The sequence below is a fragment of the Mandrillus leucophaeus genome, unplaced genomic scaffold, assembly GCF_000951045.1.
Source record: "Mandrillus leucophaeus isolate KB7577 unplaced genomic scaffold, Mleu.le_1.0 Scaffold135, whole genome shotgun sequence".
Taxonomy (NCBI): Eukaryota; Metazoa; Chordata; class Mammalia; order Primates; family Cercopithecidae; genus Mandrillus; species Mandrillus leucophaeus.
In genome coordinates, this window is record NW_012101310.1 from 2268137 (window position 1) to 2274527 (window position 6391).

Here is a 6391-nt window from a genome sequence, read left to right on the forward strand (position 1 = left end):
GCCCTGCAAAATTAAGCGATGTGCCTTCAAAAACTTAAAGAGACAGAAAGTCCTCTCTGCTGTTCCAATATTTCTGTAGTTTCAGAATTTCCTTGCTGTCTCACCTTTTTGCTTTTGCCAAAGCTGTTCCCTCTACCCAGCGCACCATCTCCTGTCCCCCCTACCCATTTGACTTGCCTGCAATAAAAAAGGCTGAATATTTTCTAGTAGCAGAGGCATTTTTAGAGAGTACTTTTCAACATTTTTTTGTGTCATAGCCCACTGAGAAAAAAATGACAATATTAGTGTCGCATGCTAGAGTGATGTGGAAGGGATTTATCTGTATCTGTAAAGGGCTTGGGGAGAATATTTTTAATTTTTTTACATTCCTTTATGTAATATAATATCTATGATACACATAGCATTAAGGAAAATATTAAATACTGAATATGTCAGAAACTTACAAATAATATCTTCTTGAAAATCCTAAGGAAAAATGTGAGCTATATCCCACAAATAAAACTTGTTTGTATCTGACTTTATACTTGAAATATGACACAAATTTCCTGATCAAATTTTCAAAAATGATACAAACAGTATCTGCGTTCTTGATAATTACCACAGTGGGGATCTTTGTCCAAGAAAGAGGGATGAAAATGGAAAACCAAGTAATTTACAACTGTTGAAGTATTTTAAAAATTTACCAGCTCTTTTCCTTCATTGAAAAATATAATGTTGAATATTCTAGTATATTGAAAATAAGTTTTTAATCCATTTGAACTCTCTCTTTCATATCAAATATTTCAAAGGATAATGAAGCTCTAATCTTCAAAAACTTCATGGGTTAAAGGACTCATCAGTTGCTAGATTGGTCAAAGGGCACCCCAGTCGCAAATACACAGGAAGTACCTGATCTATTCAAAGTCTAAGGTTTGGAGCTATTACCATGAGCTACCTCTTCCAGTACAACCTACTTAGCCTTCTGGCACCTTTACTCTGGCTGGTGCTCTCTGGGCAGCATGCCTTGTCCCAGGCATCCTGGAACACCAATCCTCCCAGCAATTCCAGGGGTCTCTTGACTGCAGAAGACAGCATTCCATTCTCAGCTGGCTGCTGAAGTCCATCCAGCACATGGCAGACACCACCATTGTGCTTGCCTCCCGTGGGGATCATAGGTTATGCTGTCAAACTCGAATGCAGCCCAGTCAACACTCTGGGGAAACCTTGGTCAGCCTTCTCCCAGCTAGGAGCCACCTCCCAAGGCTGTTGTCCCCCCTACCCATCCAGCCATCCTGAGACTGAAGAGATCAACATTTTATGGCACATCAGTTACCTTTTTGAGGCCAAGACACACTGGTTGGGAAGCTCTGTTTTAAGGTGAGCTGTGGAGCTGTTTTTTCAAACTAAACAGCCATTTTTAGTGCCCACAGCAATAGTTTAATATTCTCTTGTAACAATGGACAAGATTGGAACATCTTGCTCTGCTGCCGATGGACATTTTCCTTATGATTTATTAAATATTTCTTATTTTATGTTATTTACAAAATGATCCTCACTTTTTTTTTGAAACAGAGTCTCACTCTGTCGCCCAGGCTGGAATGCAGTGGCATGATCCCGGCTCACTGCAACCTCCACCTCCTGGGTTCAAGCAATTCTCCTGCCTCAGCCTCCCAAGTAGGTGGGACTACAGGCACATGCCACCATGCCTGGCTAATTTTTTGTATTTTTAGTAGAGACAGGGTTTCACTGTGTTAGCCAGGATGGTCTCGATCTCCTGACCTTGTGATCCACCCGCCTCAGCCTCCCAAAGTGCTGGGATTACTGGCGTGAGCTACCACGCCTGGCCCGATCTTCACTTTTAAGCCAACCCATGGTTCTGTATTCTGTCTCCTCAGTTGGTAAACTCCTTCAGTGAATACTGTCTTCTATAGGTAGCAGCTGTCTAATACATTGTTTTTGACTGTAAACAAGAAAATGCAAAGCCTTGTTCCCAGTGGTTGAGAGACACACCTTAATTGTTCCCGTGCCACTTGGCTCATGATCTGTGACTGTTAAATGTTCTCTGAGAACGAGGGCTTAAGGAATATGTCATTCGGGATCATCTTTTCCACTATGTCCACTATGTAAAGTGGACCACTGCTGCAATAAGTCAGGGGCTTTCTACTTTGCATTGCTCACACCTGGGAATATCTGTCACATTTTGGTGTGGTGACAGCTTGGGAATGAGCTAATTTAAGAGTGCTGCTACTCTCTCTGAATCTCCTTGCATGGCATAGACAATGCAAGGAGTTTCAGAGAGAGTAGCAGCCACTGATCTGGTCTTCAGGAAGATTACAATCTAAGAAATCAAGAGAGCACTAATAGATGGCTCAAGTCACTTTCAGAACAAGTGATGGCAGCCTTTAAAAGATATAGTGTATAAATCCTTTGAGAAAAGGATCTATATTTTCTGCATCTACTCGATCCTCATCAACACTTAGGATAGTGCTGACATGTAGAAACTGCCCCGGAATTCTAGTGTGTAAATTCCCAGATGTTCCAGGTTTCTTTATCCTAATCATTCTTGTCCCCAACAACTGAAATTGGTACCTGGGTTTAACTTTTGACTACATACCAGCTGGATATCCTTGGAAATTTACTAAACCTTCTCAAGACTCAGCCTCCTGCTCTATACAAGGGATAAGGAAGTGCTACCTCATAGGGGTTTGTGAGGAGTCACTAAGACACGAAAGTGCTTAGAAGGTGAAAACAGTGACTGGTACCCATCACTCATTCAACTGAGATTAACAATTGTGATTACTATTGCCCCCCAGAGTTTGTTAGTTCTTATTCTGAAGTCTCTGCGTAAGTGAAACTAGTTTTCTTTCTGATCTCTATAACTAGACATGCCCCCTTGATCATTTCAGTTACTCAATAAACATTTGCACAGCACGACTATATGGCAGGCTCTCCGGTAAACTCCCCACTGCCACCATGGAATGCCCTCCTCTCTTTCATATTATTGTTTGATTTTATCAAAATCCAGCTCCTATTCAGACATTTTTCTCAATTATTCCATCAGATAGAGAAAAGGCAGTTTGGCCCAGACAGAGAGACAAACTCATGTCAGCTATTACATTAAGAAAGGTGTGAAGATGCTGGGCGTGGTGGCTCATGCCTGTAATCCCAGCACTTTGGGAGGCTGAGACGGGTGGATCACCTGAGGTCAGGAGTTTGAGACCAGCCTGGCCAACATGGTGAAACCCTGTCTCTACTAAAAACACAAAAATTAGCTGGGTGTGATGGCTGGCACCTGTAATCCCAGCTATTTGGAAGGCTGAGGTAGAAGAATCGCTTTTGAACCTGGAGGGGGTGGAGGTTGCAGTGAGCCAAGATGGCACCATTGCACTGCAGCCTGGTGACAGAGCAAGACTCCTTCTCAAAAAAAAAAAAAAAAAAGAAAGAAAGATATGAAGAAATGAGGGCCCAGGCTAGGGAGTTGGTGGTGGAAATAGAGAACTGATCAAGAAATTTGTTAACAGGTGATCTTTGGAGAGGGGAACTGAATGTTAGGTAACTTGGTGGAGGGGAGACTGACATTTCATACCATACCATTTTTGTATTTTCAAAATTTTATGCTGGGTGCATGTATTATTGCTTTAAAAATTAAAAGTGATGATTTGTCAAAACAGGATCCCCCCTAAATATTGGAAGAAAGGAACAGATGGGATTAAAAGAAGAATTAAAGAGATGGCAGATTAAGCCCTAGAAGAGTCGGGACTCAAGAGGAAAGTTTCCCACTGACCACTTCTGTCTTTTTTCCATAGTCTAAACTCCAGGCCCATCAATCCACATTGTTAATGAGTGTTGGTGTTGTTTTCTAGGAATGCATTGGTTTTCTGTTTCAAACTTCGTACATTTGCACCAGTAACCCACATGTATAAAGCCCCATTAATAGAGAGCTTCCAAATGTCTAGTCATAGAACTTTCTGAAAATTTGCTTTGTAAAGAAAAAACTTGGCTAGTAAGAGGCCTGTAGGAGAGCTCATAATTTGAAGTTACTGGGAGACATAATTTAGAGCCATTTACAATTTGAATACAAATATATGCATATATTCAAATTTAAGTATTTATTTAAATATATTTATATATAATTACAAATATAATTTTTATCATGCATTGCATTACTCCTTTTAGTTCCAGATTTAGCTTTCAAAGAATACATTATTTAGTCCTAATTTGAAATAAGTGGAAAAAGGAAAGTTTATATCTGTTTGCACTTTTGGGTAGAACTGCACAGGAAGTGGCTGGAGCGGGTGCTATATCAAAATCTAAGAATCCAAAGACTTGCTGTATGTAAAGCATTAAGTGCTTAGGAGAGAGGAAGATGGGCCTAGCTTTCAGCAGTTCCCCCAGCACAAAGCACGTAATCTGCATGTAAATAAGGGAGTGTGGTGATCCTTCATGGAAAAATTTGGGAGAGGCAAAACTAACTCCCTTAAGACTAAATTAACGTCTGTCTGTTTTTCTATCCACAAAAGTAAAATAGGTACATGAATATTCTAGAAATTTGGAAAAAGCACAGGAAAAGAGTGAAAGTTAAGAGAAATGATTTCTTACTAGTGAGCGTCGAAAAAAATGCATTCATTTCTGCACCTTTCAACATTCGCTTACCATCTTTTATTAGGTTAATTTGATTAGGCAATTAAGAGGCATAATCAGTATGTATATGAACTCTATAGGCCTCAGGCCTGTCAAATATTAGGCATCAATACATGTTGGTTGGATGACAAAGGAGTAAGCATTGTTCTGATAATGCCAGTACTTACCTGGCATTTTATAGCCTGTAAAATGAACCTCTTTCAACAGCTCTGAGGTACAGATAGCACAGATAAATTCTCTTCATTTTCTTCTCTAAGAAACCATGATCTAGAGGGGTATTATACAGCTTACCTAATTAGGGCGGAACTCAAAGATTTCTTGCCCCATTCTCCATCGCTTTTAATGCCTAATATATTTAACCCTGAGTGCTGTTCACTCCAGAATTGCTCTAACGCCTTTAGGTTGACTGTTAGGATGTACATTCATAAACTGCTAGCCTTACTCAGGCTTCTTACAATATTGTGGGGAAGATAAAATGATAAATATGCCGATAGTTATTCCAGAATGTAGAAAATGTTAAGTGTAAATCTCCTAAGGAGAGGGCATTCCCCACAAACCCTTTGCTATCCTGTTTGCTCAGTCTCTTCAAAATTAGCACACTGACTGTGAGAGTATATGCAGATTTCTTTAAGGAAGAAGTCGCATTTTGTTGAAGGATCAGGGAAGGCCTCATGGAAGTGTCATCTGAGATAGTCCATGAAGGAATGGGTAGGATTTAACAGATGGAGATCCAGGAAGAAAGAAGTTCTAGGTGCAAGAACAGAAACCGGAAGAACTGAGGTGGGAGGAAGAAAAGTTGAAGTCGGTTTGAGGAGGACAGAGCAGTCTTGTCTGACTAGAGTCTAACATAAGTGTAAGGAAGAAGTCTAGGGAGACAGTTGAGGCCAGATGCATCAGAAGCTGTTGTCAGGCCTCACTCGTTAAGAAGAAATGTTCTGGTCCAGAACTCCAAATGAGGCTGACCAGAGCAGCTTCTTTTTATCTTTTCTCAGACCACAGACCCCTTCTTTCCTTATCTTTCACTCGGTTCCACACTCTCAGATTAGTTTTCCATGCCCCATATCCACACAGACACTTTGGCCTCCTTCTGCTCATGATCTCCTACCCTTGACCATACTTGATCCCTATTAGTCAGGGCACTTAACCCCTCTCCTACTTCCGTGACCAGCGTCCTTCCTCCTGCTGATGCCTATAGAAGCTGGAAACAGTTATGGGTTGTGTTTCCTGCCCTGCCAAGCCCACTCAGCTTGTGACAACCACGAGCCTTGAATGCTTGGCACCAGAGTTTGACTTGAACAAAATATTTAACCCTCTTGGCTTGGGCACGGTGACTGACATCTGTAATCCCAGCACTCTGGGAGACCAAGGTGGGAGGACTGTTTGAGTCCAGGAGTTCAAGACCAGCCTGGGCAACATAATGAGACCCCCCCCCAGCCATCTCTACAAAAATTAAAAGTTAACCCCTAAATATGGGGCTATTAGCCAAACCAACACTTCTATGAATTTAGAATGCTGTATCATTGGGGACCAAAATTATTTCATACTTACTTTAAAATAAAATCTACCAACACTTTTTGAGAAATTTTAATTTTGCTTGACTATGATGCTTTTTAAAGTCAATTTTTAGGAATGGAAAAAGTATTCAATTAACCCAATTCTATTTTCCTTCTCTCAGTTGCAAGAATAAAAACTGGATCAAAATAATTTTCATCTTGTCCTGCCAAGATTATGCCCCCACAAACAAACCAACAAACAAATGCAAACCCAAATC